The sequence below is a fragment of the Meles meles genome, chromosome 4 (assembly GCF_922984935.1).
Source record: "Meles meles chromosome 4, mMelMel3.1 paternal haplotype, whole genome shotgun sequence".
In the NCBI taxonomy this organism is placed as follows: domain Eukaryota; kingdom Metazoa; phylum Chordata; class Mammalia; order Carnivora; family Mustelidae; genus Meles; species Meles meles.
Window position 1 is genome coordinate 129,618,699 of NC_060069.1, and position 15,401 is coordinate 129,634,099.

Consider the following 15,401-nt stretch of genomic DNA (forward strand, 5'->3'; position numbering starts at 1 on the left):
CAGGATCTTGGCCCAACTGTGTGTCATTATTCTCTACCTGGCATCACACTGCAGAGGTGCAAAGGGCCTGGGCATTAATAACAATAATTCTAATACCATAACTGCAACTATGTATATCATGTAGTATAATATTTTATATATATATATATTTATATACATATATAAATATATATATATATATAGTTCCCAGTGGGTGGTTTTAGTAGTTCATCATGTGCCATTATATAGGAAAAGGAATCTTAAAACATTCCAAGAAACTTTTAAATAATTTTGTGACTTTTTTAGAAAAGCTCATTTGTAAGCACAGGCTAAATCCTCGAGCTTTCACCAGATACCCTGATAGTCTGAGGAGCAAAGTTTTTATTCCCCAGGGACTGCATCCATTTCAAGTACGAAGTTTATTCTACTCTGTTGTTTTATCTTTTACAAACATGTCACTTTTCCTTTTACTGTAGAATATATTTGTGTTTATTTTACTCTTAAATAGCTTCTTAAATTGCTGTTAAGAGACAGATATCCATAGTAGTCCAGCTGCTTTGGTTCTGCAATGATAGAGACCTGAGTTTAAATTACTTCACACCAGTCAGCTGTGTGGATATGGGTAAGTTACCTACTGACACTGGCAAAATGTGACTTTTAATTGCAGAAGGAAGCAGACTATGGTCTGTGAACCTAATCTATCCAAATCTGTTGCCTGTTTTTGTAAATAAAGTTTCAGTGAAATGCAGGCATGCCCATTCCTTTACATATTACCTATGACCCCTCTCATCCAGCAGAGCTGAGTTATTATAACAGACTGAGACCATACATAGCCCACAAGGCCTAAAATATTTATATCTGGCCCTTAAAAAAAATTACTAACCCCAGTTATACTGCATACCTCTGAATGCTGTGGGAATTCCATGTGGGAACACTTCAGACAAAGCATTTAGTGTAAGGCCTACCATTTAGTAAGTATTCAATACATATTTGTAGAGACACCTGGGTGGCTCAGTCATTAAGTGTCTGCCTTCAGCTCAGGTCATAGCCCCACATCGGGCTCCCTGCTCAGTGGAAAGTCTGCTTCTTTGCCTCACTTTCCCTCTGCTGTTCTGCCTGCTTGTACTCTCTCTTTCTCTGTGTCAAATAAATAAATTAATTAAATCTAAAAAAAATGTTTAAAAATATGTGTGTGTGTGTATATATGAAATTATGAGAATTTTTAAAGATTCATTTTGTTTACTTACAAATTAATCAGGTCAAATTGACCCTGAAGAAGATGACTCTTTATATACATCTTTGGGGGTACCAAGCATCCAAGTTTGAGAAGTCTGTTTTTAAGTTGTAGTATTTTGGCGACACTTGCCCATTTCTGCATTAATAGCACTCCTGGATGTTGGAAGTGTAATTTTGCCCACTAATCCGTCCTTGGTATGGATATTATAGGAAATTTTTTTTTTTTTAATTTGACAGAGAGAGAGGTCACAAGTAGGCAGAGAGGCAGGCAGAGAGAGAGAGAGAGAGAGGGAGAAACAGGCTCTCCACTGAGCAGAGAGCCCGATGTGGGGCTCGATCCCAGGACCCTGAGATCATGACCTGAGCCGAAGGCAGAGACTTAAACCACTGAGCCACCCAGGCGCCCCGGTATGGATATTATAAATTATATATAGGTAAAAGTCCTTGGCTATATTACAGCAATATGGGTAGATTGTTAAATTAATCATTGCAGAATCCTTTGAAAATCTAGGCAGCAATGTGCAAATGCAAAATTTATAACGGGACCAAACAAAAAGAAACTGATGATTCCTTAAGGATACTGATGTTTTTGTGGTTTCTTCCTTTTGTTCTCGTCACCAGAGATTCATATAACATTTGGGGAAATTTTCAATATTTAATCATAAGTATTCCTATTCCAGTGTAGGCTCTACATACAGGCCAATCCGAACTTACTCTAGCTGGAGGCTGGGCATACTGTTTTTTTTTGTTTAGTTTTTTTTTTTTTTTTTAATGGGGGTATATGTTTGCAAAATGCCCATGTGTATTAAAATTTCTAACAAATGTATGCATTGATAAGGAAGTTTGATTAGTGAAGAATTTAATAACTTTACTCTTCATAGTAGTAAACATGTTGTAAAAGTTCCCTAAACAAGGATTGTAAACTGTGGGGGACAAAGAAAGAGGATAATCTTATTTGAGGTTTCCAACTAAATAATTCCTTTTTTTAAAAAAGATTTTATTTATTTATTTGACACAGAGAGAGAGAGATCACAAGTAGGCAGAGAGGCAGGCAGAGAGAGAGATGGGGAAGCAGGCTCCCTGCTGAGTGGAGAGCCAGATGCAGGGCTCGATCCCAGGACCCTGAAATCATGACCTGAGCCGAGGACAGAAGCTTACCCAACTGAGCCACCCAGGCGCCCCCCAACTAAATAATTTCTTAATTTGTTTTCTTCATGAAAACATCTTTTTAAAAGCCTGCAGCATACTAATTACAGAGCCACTTTTGTAGGTGTCCAAAGTATCATAATCATTGTTTAAGTTGCATTTATTCCTGTGAAGTAGAGTTTATTGTTTTTTCTTTCTGTTTCCTATTTTCCATTGACTCTGAAAATGGAATTTCTTAAGTAATATGTATTAGTTTAATCTGGTTTTGTTGTTGTTGTTGTTGTTTTAGTGCTTTAGAGTTAATGTTGGATTTTTAAAAATTAATGTTAATTATTTGAGGTTTTTTAGTTTTCCTTGTACATTATTAATTCAGTTGAGGTCAATTTGTTTAAGATTAATTTTTTAAAAAATATAGCACATGGTTCCTACCACATAGACATTTGTGGTTAAGTTGGGAAGACCAGGTTTATTATTTGCATGAACCAGTTTATCTCCTATTATCTTATGCAGCACTGATGTAAGGAATTGTCAGATTCTATGAAGCGTTTGCCAGGATTTGAGTAATGAGTAGCGTTTGGATAGGAGAGAAATAGCAGATGATTCTTATATTTGATCTTTAGGGGTGTAGGCTAGGTAGTTTTAGTTTTGTTTTTGAATGTAATTTCTTTATTTTTTCAGGTCATCCAGAAGTGTGTTATTGTCTAAAGCACAGTATTTGATGTGATTAACCTTTAGGTCTAGAATGCGTTCGTGCATTATGAAATGATGCAAATTATTTAGCCTATATCCTGAAACTCAGAAATTTTTTATTCTTAAATTAACATTTTATTTTAACAAAAAGTTTATGAAATTAGGAGAACAAATAATGGAGTATTCTGTTTTAAAAATTATCACATTAAGATTCAGAGAGATTATATGTTTATACTCATTTTTGCCAAATTGGCTTGAATACAGTTCTCTTGACTCCTAATTTACTGCTGTTTCTTTGTGAATACAAATGTTTCGTTAATTTTCATTAAGTGGAGTAAGGCATAATTTTCTCATAAAATGCATCAAACCAGGGTACCTAATATCTGTAAATTTTCAAATTCATGTATAAATATGTATATTTATATATACTTAATGGGTTTCAAGCAATAGCTCATTTAGTTTGATAGGCTTTCACTTTCATTTCTTCAATAAAGATTTAAAAGGAAAAGAGGCCAACAAGAGAGAAAGATTAAAGAAGGAAAAGGAAGGGAAAGAGAAGAAGAGGTCATATGGAAAGCTAGTTCAGGGATGAAGGAGCCACAAAGAGGAAAGGAGGGAAAGAATGGTTTCTCAAGATTGACAGAAAGATCAGAGTCTGTGTTGAAAGAGACAAGAAATTGATACAGGAGTTAAGAACAGAGTGAGAGATTCAAATCAAAACCACATTGAGATACCACCTTACACCAGTTAGAATGGCCAAAATTAACAAGACTGTAAACAACGTGTGTTGGAGAGGATGCAGAGAAGAGGGAACCCTCTTACACTGTTGGTGGGGATGCAAGTTGGTGCAGCCACTTTGGAAAACAGTGTGGAGATTCCTTAAGAAATTAAAAACAGAGCTTTCCTATGACCCTGCAATTGCACTACTGGGTATTTACCCCAAAGATACAGATGTAGTGAAAAGAAGGGCCATCTGTACCCCAATGTTCATAGTAGCAATGGCCACAGTAGCCAAACTGTGGAAAGAGCCAAGATGCCTTTCAGTGGACGAATGGATAAAGAAGATATGGTCCATATATATAATGGAGTATTATGCCTCCATCAGAAAGGATGAATACCCAACTTTTGTATCAACCTGGACAGGACTGGAAGAGATTATGCTGAGTGAAATAAGTCAAGCAGAGAGAGTCAATTATCATACGGTTTCACTTACTTGTGGAGCATAAGGAATAACATGGAGGACATGGGGAGAATTGAGTTGGGGGAAATTGGAGGGGGAGACAAACCATGAGAGTCTGTGGACTCTGAAGAACTAACTGAGGGTTTTGGAGGGGAGTGGAGTGGGGGGGTTGGGTGAGCCTGATGGTGGGTATTACGGAGGGCACGTATTGCATGGAGCACTGGGTGTGGTGCATAAACAATGAATGCTAGAACACTGAAAAGAAATAAAATAAAATGGGGGAAAGAAAAGAAAAAAAAAAAAACAGAGTGAGATTTGATAGGTAAAGAGGCTATGACGTGTAGTGGGGATTTCCCTGGGACGTATATTGCTAGAAAGAATGCTATCCCAAAGGTATTCTCTTTAGAGGAAAAAATTCTAGGAAAAAAATGACTAAAACAGGGAAGAATAATTGATCTTTATGTGGGGAGGACAGTCACAAAGTGATCACATAAAAATATTCATCTTATTTTTCTTACCCTCGCCTGTTTATTTGATGGTTAATTTGATACCTTTCTACGAAATCTGATTGTGTTAACCATATATTAGAATCAATTTTTAAAGGTGGCCTATGTTAAATACTACACTAGAGAAGTGATAGTAAGTAATAAAAACATATTCCTGCGATGTCTGTCAGCATGGATTGGGAGCTTTTCTGAAGTAAATTTACTTCTTATAAATTTGAATGTATGATATATTGTCTAATTTATCCTATAGAATCTTTAATATTATTAGTCACTATTATAATTAAATGTACTGGGGCGCCTGGGTGGCTCAGTGTTAAAGCCTGGGTGCCTCAGGGTTAAAGCCTCCGCCTTCAGCTCATGATATGATTCCAGGGTCCTGGGATCGAGCCCCACATCATGCTCTCTGCTCAGCAGGGAGCCTGCTTCCCCACCTTCTCTCTCTGCCTACTTGTGATCTCTGTCTGTCAAATAAATAAATAAATAAATAAAATCTTTAAAAAAAATTAAATATATTTATGGTATTGTTTATAAAATGTCTGTCTCTCCCATTAGACCCCAAACTCCATGAAAATGGGTATTGTGTATTTCGTATTCATTACTATATCCCCACCACCTAGCACTGTACCTGGCACAAAGTAGGTACTCAAGAAATAAATGATGAATATATCAATAAGTAAATACTACACTACTCCAGAAAAAAAAATCCTGAGTCAAAAAAATTAGGCTTGTTTTATTTTGGTATTAGCCAAAACATACTTATCTTTATGAAGATTTATTTTCAATATAAAAATACAGTACTAGAACACATTGTCTTATTCCAATTTATATTTAACCTATTATTTAAACAAATGCACATTTAAAATCTGTTTATTTTAATCTAATAGTTCTCCTTAGTCAACTTCTTATTGTATATCAGACTGCTAATAACATGATTATCCCATTTTCTCATTTAATCCCCTTCAAGAGGATGCTGAAATTTTCTTCCATCTTATTGTAAAGAAAACTGAGTCCTGGAGAGGCTAAATACCTTGCTCAAGTTCATGCAATTAATTTGATTACATATAAGAGCAATGGATATGTGGGACTTACATAGTGTTAAAAAAAAATCGGTGTAACAAGGAAATTGCCAAAAACAAGAATTAATATATTCATCATCATGCCAAATATGTCAGTATAAAATTATACTTAAGAATTATGGTTTTTAGAAGATTGGATCGAGAGGAAGTCAAACCATAAGAGACTCTTAACCTCAGGAAACAAACTGAAGGTTGCTGGGAGGTGGCGTGGGAAGGGATAGGGTGGCTGGGTTATGGACATTCGTCATGGACATTGGTATGTGCTATGGTGAGTGCTGTGAATTGTGTAAGCCTGATGATTCACAGACCTGTATGCCTGGGGCAAATAATACATTCTATATTAATAAAAATAATTATATATAAATAAAATAAATTTTAAAAATTTTAAAAAGAATTATGTTTTGGGGGGTGCCTGGGTGGTTCAGTCTGTTACGCTTCTGCCTGCCTGCTTAGGTCATGATCCCGGGGTCCTGGGATGGAGCCCTGATTTGGGCTTCCTGTTCAGTGGGGAGCCTGCTTCTCCTTCTGCCCCGCCCTGCCCCCAGTTTGGTGGTGGGGGAAGCTTGTTTGTGCTCTCTCTCTCCCTCAAATAAATAAAATCTTTTAATCTTTTAAAAAAATAAGCTTTTATTTTCAACATTTTGAAGAACCTCCATACTGTTTTCCAGAGTGGTTGCACCAGCTTGCATTCCCACCAACAGTGGAGGAGGGTTCCCCTTTCTCCACATCCTCTCCAGCATCTGTCATTTCCTGACTTGTTAATTTTAGCCATTCTGACTGGTGTGAGGTGATATCTCATTGTGGTTTTGATTTGTATTTCCCTGATGCCGAGTGACGTGGAGCACTTTTTCATGTGTCTGTTGGCCATCTGGATGTCTTCTTTGTAGAAATGTCTGTTCATGTCCTCTGCCCATTTCTTGATTGGATTGTTTGTTCTTTGGGTGTTGAGTTTGCTAAGTTCCTTATAGATGAAGAAAGACAACTATCATATGATCTCCCTGATATGAGGACATGGAGAAGCAACATGGGGGGGTAGGGGGATAGGAGAAGAATAAATGAAACAAGATGGGATTGGGAGGGAGACAAACCATAAATGACTCTTAATCTCACAAAACAAACTGGGGGTTGACAAACTGGGGGTTGCTGGGGGGAGGTGGGATTGGGAGAGGGGGAGGGGGCTATGGACATTGGGGAGGGTAAGTGCTATCGTGAGTGCTGTGAAGTGTGTAAACCTGGCGATTCACAGACCTGTACCCCTGGGGATAAAAATACATTATATGTTTATTAAAAAAAAAAAAAATTGGAAGGGGAGGCGAACCATAAGAGACTATGGACTCTGAAAAACAACCTGAGGGTTTTGAAGGGTCAGGGGTGGGAGGTTGGGGGAACAGGTGGTGGGTAATGGGGAGGGCACATTTTGCATGGAGCACTGGGTGTTGTGCAAAAAGAATGAATACTGTTATGCTGAAAAAATAAATAAAATGGAAAAAAAAAGATTTAAAAAAAATAAGCTTTTAAAAGCTGATTTTGGTTTGGTATTTGTCAATGATACATATCCATATATCTTCAAATCACTGTCACTTGTTTTGATCTGGAGCGGTAATTAGCTTCATTCTATAAGTAAGAGAGGATTTTTAATCTTGTTTGAAAGACATGAATATGTGTGTTATCTAGGTGCCCATGTGTAATATATATATATATATATTTTTTTTTCATTTTATTTATTTTTTTTCAGTGTAACAGTATTCATTCTTCAAGGTACAGAAAGTAGAAAACCAAACTAGGTCACCCTCTCTGGTGAAAGTACAGGTGAGGTATTCTGTGAAATTATTACACCCCTTATCCGAACAAAACATTTTCTCCAGAATAAATCACTATAAATTAAAAAATTATACTTAAATATATATATATAAGAAATGGAATATATATATATATTTAAGTATAATTTTTTAATTTATAGTGATTTATTCTGGAGAAAATGTTTTGTTCGGATAAGGGGTGTAATAATTTCACAGAATACCTCACCTGTACTTTCACCAGAGAGGGTGACCTAGTTTGGTTTTCTACTTTCTGTACCTTGACCTACTCAACTTTTGGGTCCTCTGCTTTGAAAAAGATCTAAGTTCCCTCCAAACGTTAGTAGGATATTTTATAAGCATTAATGCTTTGAAAATTCACTTTTGATAACAGTTTTTGTGAGGAAGCAGAGAAATAAGAACCAATTTAAAAACAAATGATGTATTAATTTCTTAAATACCCAGGGTAATCATTATCAGAGTGAGTTATTATTTGATTTATATTTGTCTCTTTTATATCAGGCTGAAAACTTTCATTTTTGCTCTCACTGATGGCTCCTCTGGTCTCTTACTATTCCCCTAACATGCAAACACACACACACACACACACACACACCCTTTCAAGTATGCCTTTCCTGTCTTACTTGAGCAGACAACCAAGCTTGTTAAGAAATCGATCAAATAAGAGAAAAAAGAGACTTGAAAATTTCTCAAGTATTTTTTTACGCAAAAGTATAATTGGAAGGATTTAGCATATAAAGGTACAATATGCTATCCTTTTCTACTTATTTCCCAGAGAATCTCTGATTAGACTTACCGATACTACAAATAGAGGTAATTTTTATACAATATTTAATAAGCTAAATACAGTTTAGGCCTTCAGGGAAAGAAAATTTTTTATTGTAATAATGAATGTAGATAACTAGGGCTCAGTGGATATAATGTGATTAAACAGCATATTAATTTATATAAAATAAAGTTTAAAGTTTTGTGGGTTGAAATCCAGAAAATAATGTGATATTGCAAAGAAAATTTCAAAATCATATTTCAGAATAACCATCTATGTTCTGAAATTTATATTACTACATATTTTGGTAGTCAAATTAACAGTCTGTCTCACTAACATTTTGTGCTACTTGCTACCTAATTTTATTTGAAATTAATATATACAATAGCCTCAGTATAATTCTCAGTGTCTGAAAACCCAGATATTTTTTATGATCAATGACACTACTGGTTAGTATTAGGTATAATCATTAGAGTATATTGATCAATTTCTTAATCATTTCCTATTGACTGACAGAGTATAATTTCTGTTGATAAAGTACAAGCAAAAATGCAGCATTTTTTTCTTTAATGACTAATTTAGTTACATTTAAATTGATAGAGGAAATTTTTTTTTAATTTTTAAAAAATGGAATAGGTAGATATTACCTGCTTTTCAATGGCAGTAGTTTCAACAGAGTATCTTCCTTTTCAAAATGTTATTTTTATCATAGTTTAGGATTCTGTCCTTTTATTTGACATGCCATACCTTCTTTATGAAAGAAAAAGTCTTAAAGCATTTTCTTGCTCAAGGTCGACCTACTGCCTGAGTTGAAATACCTGGATCAAAACATGTAGTTTCGTTTCACGGTGTTTGGATGTGCTCTTTGATAGCCATTCAGCTTCAAGATTGTGGAATAATTAAGAAGGATTTATAATTTTCTTTAGATTTTTACATTTAATGACTCTTTAATGTTTCCTATTAATTATACAATACTAGTAGTTTTAATAACATCCAATGGACAAAGTTGCTTATTTTGAAAATCCCAGAAGTTATTCAGGCCCACAATTAAAAACATTTTGGCAAATACATTTAAATTACAAAATGTAACTTCATCCAATAAATGTTGTTATATCTGATTATACTTGTTCACCAAAAAAATTTGACTGTATTTTATTTCATTATAAAGTTCATTGGCAGAATGTGAGACAATGAACAGTTTTTTTGTTTTAGGCATATTTTCTAGAAATCTTAATATTGGAATTATCTGTGTAACAAAATTTCCTTAATAAATCTTCATTACTTGATTACAGGCTGAATATTTCAGACAGCTAAGCCAATTAGAATCCTGATTATTTTGATTGCCAGAAATTCTTAAATGTATACATTATTCAGCCATATATTCAGTTTTTATATCAGATACCTGTTTATGATTCACAGGAAAGTCAGCTGCATTTTATTATCTTTTTCTGGATTATAGCAATTTTGTTTTGCTTACTAAAAAATTATGAGTAATATAATCAGTTAACTTGGCAATATAGATCATGTAGTATTAGCTTCTAACAACTTATGTGTTAATTAGTTTAAGATATAAAACTAATAATAAAATAGGTTACTTCTCATACACATTCATCCTGGCCCCCAAAGTATATATTATTTTGGCATCACTTTCTAAAATTTAGCATCCATTTCTCTTCCAGTTGTTTGGAAACTAGGCTGCCCTTTGGTTTCTAAGAATAGGCTTTAAAACCCTCATGTCAATGGAAAAATCTTAAAATCAAAGCCCCACCTTGTCTGCTGGAACTCACCAGAGTAAAATTGTGCTCCTAAATTCTGCTTTATATTTTTATGGGACTCTAATCAACTGGATGTATCAACTGTGTGATGGGCTGTCTGATGACATTTTAAGGTAGAAAAAGTAAATTGCCTTTTTTATTGTACCCTTTGACAGACATTTTCACACTTTGATCAAGGCAAACCAGACAGTTGAGATGATTCAGTTCATTTATTACTAAAGGGCGTGTTGAGTAATATTTCTAATTCAGTCATAATTTTGAATACATTATAACCCTTCTTCTCAGCCCCACCCCCCAAAAGAAGGAAAAAATGGAATTTACAGGTAAGGACTCAAAAATTATGATAGTAGAAATAGTAATAGACATCTTTCAAAAATCTGTTTCCAGGGCACCTGGGTGGCTCAGTCAGTTAAGCGTCTGCCTTCTGCTTCTGTGTGGGATTCTGGGATGGAGCCCCATATTGGGCTCCCTGCTTAGCTGGGAGCCTGCCCTATCCCTCCCCCTCTCCCTCTGTCTGCCACTCCCCCTGCTTGAGCTCTCTCTCTCTCTCTCTCTGTCAAATAAATAAAATCTTAAAAAAAAAAAAATCTGTGTTTCCACTGGTACCTGTTCCTTAAGCTTGTTCTGATGGTCTCTTTAAAAACAAATCTTAGGGATACCTGGGTGGCTCAGTCAGTTCGGTGTCTGCCTTCAGCTTAGGTCCTGATCCCGGGGCCTGGGATAGAATCCCATATTAGGCTCCTTGCTCAGCAGGGAGCCTCCTTCTCCCTATGCCTGCTGCTACCCCTGCTTGTGCAATCCCTCCATCTCTCTAACAAATAAACAAAATCTTAAAAAAAAAAAAAACAACAAATCTTAGATTCAGTGAACTAGTTCTTTCATGTACTGGCTTAATGATTTCATTGTTCCTGTGATGCTGGAAGGTAGCATGTACAGCAGAATGCCTCAACCTGGACTCCTTATATATTCGGATTTTTTAAAGATTATTTATTTATTTGAGAGAGAGAGAGAGAGAGAGAGAGCAAGAAGTGGCAGGCAGAGAGGGAAGGAGAGAGAATCTCAAGCAAATTCCCTGCTGAGTGTGAGCTGACGGGCTCAGTTCCATGACCCGTGGCCATGACCCAAGCAAAACTAAGAGCTGGAGGCTTAACTGACTGAGCCACTCAGGTGCCCCCACATTTAGATTTTTAATGTGTAGATTCTTCTACTTGGTTTTGAAATCTGAGTACAGGAGAGAAAATTACTTGAGAAGTAGTTTTCTCTACGAACCTATAATAAGTATTTTATAATTATAGAATAAATGTTAGGCTGTGCTTCTGCAGAAAAGAGTTAATATAGCACAGTTAAGACTGCTATTCTTAGAAATGCGTGTCTGCAAGATTGGCTCCAGGCTAGCCACTGGGGACTTGGATTTGGAGAGGGTTCTCATCATTCCCAGAACTGAAAACAGTGGTTCACTGGACCTAAACACTTCATACAAGCAATATGTCTTATGCTGAACACCCAGTTTCCTTCTGGTAATCTAGGTTTTGATATGTGTTAAGGCAGAGGATACCCAGTCACCAACCTCCTGTAAAATTACTAGGAACTGAGTTTCTAATGAGCTTCCCTGGTAGACATTTCACAAGTGTTGTGACAGTTTATTGTTGGAAGGATTAAGTGCGACTTCATCAGGAGAGGACTCTTAGAAGCTTATGTATACACTCCTCTGAACTTTGCTCCATCCATATGCTTTTCCTTTTGTTTATTTTGCTTTTTATCCTTTTGCTATAATAAGTCATAACCATGATCACAACTATATGCTGAATCCCACTGTCCTCCAAATCACTGAACGTGAATCACTGAATCACTATGAACGTGAATCACTGAACGGGGAGGTTCTGGAGGACCCCGGCATAGCTTTCCTCTTGTAATATAAGTTCAATGATCTGTGATAATTACATTTTTAATTATATAAATACAGTTGAATACACTGTATACATTTAAATACACTGTCTGTGTTCAGTTGGATGTTTTCCTAGTGTAAGAAGAAGAGGAGAGGAGGGGCGCCTGGGTGGCTTAGTGGGTTAAAGCCTCTGCCTTTGGCTCAGGTCATGATTTCAGGGTTCTTGGATCGAGCCCCACATCAGGCTCTCTGCTCAGCAGAGAGTAGGCTTCCTCCTCTCTCTCTCTCTCTCTCTGGCTGCATCTCTGCATACTTGTGATCCCACTCTCTCTCAAATAAATAAAATCTTTAAAAAAAAGAAGAAGAAGAAGAAGAAAGGGAGGGGAATGCTACATCTTCATTCCAGTGACAATATGAATACTCTTAGGACCTACTATTTTTCATCTTTGAGTTCTGGATCGTGTCCATGAAAAGTCTGGTTATTTTACAGACTCAGATCTCAGTCTTCCTGGTTCTCTGTCTTGTTAGATCTCTAAAGTTTTGATTTTGTAAAACAGTCTGTGTTCTAGAGTCAGTTTAATCAAGATACTGAGTTTACCAAGTGTGAATTAGTCTGTTTAGATTTGTCATGTAAGATGATAAGAGACACAAAATTGGGATCACAGAGATTTTGAGAACATATTTATGAGGCTGTCTTTCCCCTATTTCCTACATGAATTCTTTCTTAACCAACAAAAACTAATTATTTATAAAATATTACTCTTAAAAAACTAATAGTTGTTGTTATTACTTAACTTCTCTTAATAGCCTAGTTTTAGAAAATGTATATAACCGGAGAATTAATATTTTTAACTTTAGCTTTTCATTTGCTACTACCAACTTAAAATTTTAGGTCTGATTTTTTTTTCTTTAATGTATTTCCTGAGATTTTATAAAAAATAAAACTTTCTAGATTTTATTTATTTACTGTTTTTGTTCTAGATAGTTTGGTCTCCTATGAAATTTTGTGTATTTCCTTTCTGTCTTTACAGATGACACATCTAGTTTATGCTTCATCCATGATTTATAAAACATTATAAAATAAATTATTTTGAAATCTACAAATTTGATTTATTCCTCTCAGTTTAATCTTGTGGTGATTTCTGCATCCCAGGATTATTGATGTTGTTTACACCTTGTTTCAGGTTAAGAACATTTCAAGCTCTAACATGTAGAATTTAGTATTTTTTAACCCATTAATTTTTTTTTTAATTTAGATGCTCCATTATCATAGTTGTTTCTTTTCAGATTATCACAGGGAATTCCTTTTCTGTTTATCCATGCCAAGAATCTGTCTACTCATATGGTCACAGCTAAATATGTCTTTTTCTTTTAATACTTTCTACCTTTTTTGCTCAAGAAGAGAATAGATTAAATGTTGTAGTAATAGGAATGAACAGGCCATTAATAATGCTGCCCATAATCAACTAAATGATATTGTGCAATGCTTTCTTTTGTTATTAAATTCACAGCATCCTCTCTTTTTGTTTTTATTGGATTGCACTATTCACTGGCTCTTTTTTTAAAAAATCTTTGTAGATAGCAGAACACGGTTTTTATAGTTCAGCCTGTGTCTAGTCTGCCTAGGAAACATGCAGTCCATAATATTTGTAGAAATTGATAGTAACTGTCTACAAGCCCAAGCTGGTGGTATAAACTAATAGAGGGCTAGTATTGGAAAATGTGGAGTGGTAGGGACTGGGAAGAGTTTAGGAGGTCCATGTACTATCTACAGGCATTCAAAGTGAGAATTTGAAGTCCTCTGCAAGTTAAATAAAGAAGTAGTGCATGCCACATTAGGCCCAGTGACAGTTTGTAATCTCTTACATATTCATATCTTCATACATCTTCCCAACATATATAATACTTAAATAGGTTTTGTTCCTACCTGGGGTATTTTTGACTAAAAATATCTTTCCACTTACCTTTCAGAAATAAAATATATATTACCAGTTGAATAGCCAAATTAGAAAAGTATGTCCTTCTCAAAAACATTGTTTACAAAGGATTATTAATATGGAATTTTCTTCATGTCTTCTTTCTGGAGTACTCCTATAACAACTTTGTTTAAAAAAAGTGTGGATGCGCTTCCTTTCTATTTTGCTGTGAACCAAATTGGCTCTAAAAAGAAGTTTTTTAATCTAAATAAAATGTCAAAAAATGTATCAATATTAGAAAGTCCTACACAAAATAGAGTAATTTTGATTAGATTTGGTTGTAGAATGCCTTTGTTTTTATTAATTTCTTTTTGTTAAGCAGAGTTGGGTTTTTGTTTTCATTTGTTTTTTTTTTCTTAACCCCTAAATGAATATGCATTCATGGAAACATTAGCAAATTCTGCCTTCCTCATGGCTTGGACCTAGCAATCTAAGACTTCCTTACTACCTTTCAGATCTTCTGGATTGCTTGTATTTCTATTTGTTTCATGTCTTCTTTTCTTTTTTTTTTTAATTTCAGTAAGTTTGCAAAACGCAAAATAACTTACTTAAAGCAGTTAATTACTAACAACTCATCTTTCCCCAAAGTTTGGATTTACTCTTCTGAAGTTGATTGTGATGACTTAATATCCACTTATGTCAAATTGCTCTTTAATATATGGAAGGTTTAAAAAAAAAACAAATTTTAACTGGGTTAAAGATTTGTGTTCACTATAACTGCTGCCATTAAACTAAATGAGGTATTAAAGTCTTAAAACTGGAGTTATAATAAGAGAGAGAACTCAACCATAACTGTATGACTAAAGAAAATACTAATTGATGATGCCTTCTTTTCAATTGTCCGAAATAGGCTTGTTTCGTGTGGCGTTTTTAATTGAGTTATAACAGTTCTTTGTTTTCCTTCTGTTTTTTATGGATGTATGACTCTTTAACTTGTAAAACTTGTTACTATATTACTCATGTGTGTTTTAGTAATTAGTATTCTTTTTCTTTACCCTCACAAAGCACAATAATCTGGCAAATGTAATATCGGTTATGTGATTGACTTTAAGTCTTTTTGTTTTTAATTTTTTATAAGTGTATGTTTGAAATTGTAGAATGAGGAAATATTTTAAGCAAACATTGGAAACAGTTTTTCTAATCATAATGAAATTATATTTTCCAGGAGGAGAAGCTATGTAACTATGGTTATGTTAATGAAAAATCTTGATGAAAATTTAGAGATCATTAACAGATTTTTTTTATTGCTATTGCTATAAACAATACTATGTCATAATCACTGTATGGTTGCTAAGGACACAGCATTTACCTGGAGAGTCCCTGTATTCTGGACCCAACTTACACACTTTTTCTCAGTTTTTCTTAGATA

The 15,401-nt window shown here is 34.9% G+C and overlaps 1 protein-coding gene across 1 annotated transcript in view; it reads left to right on the forward strand.

Moving 5' to 3' along the window:
* Positions 1-15,401, forward strand: part of GBE1 (1,4-alpha-glucan branching enzyme 1) — a 287,252-nt gene that overhangs the window by 182,720 nt on the left and 89,131 nt on the right. The window lies entirely within an intron of this gene.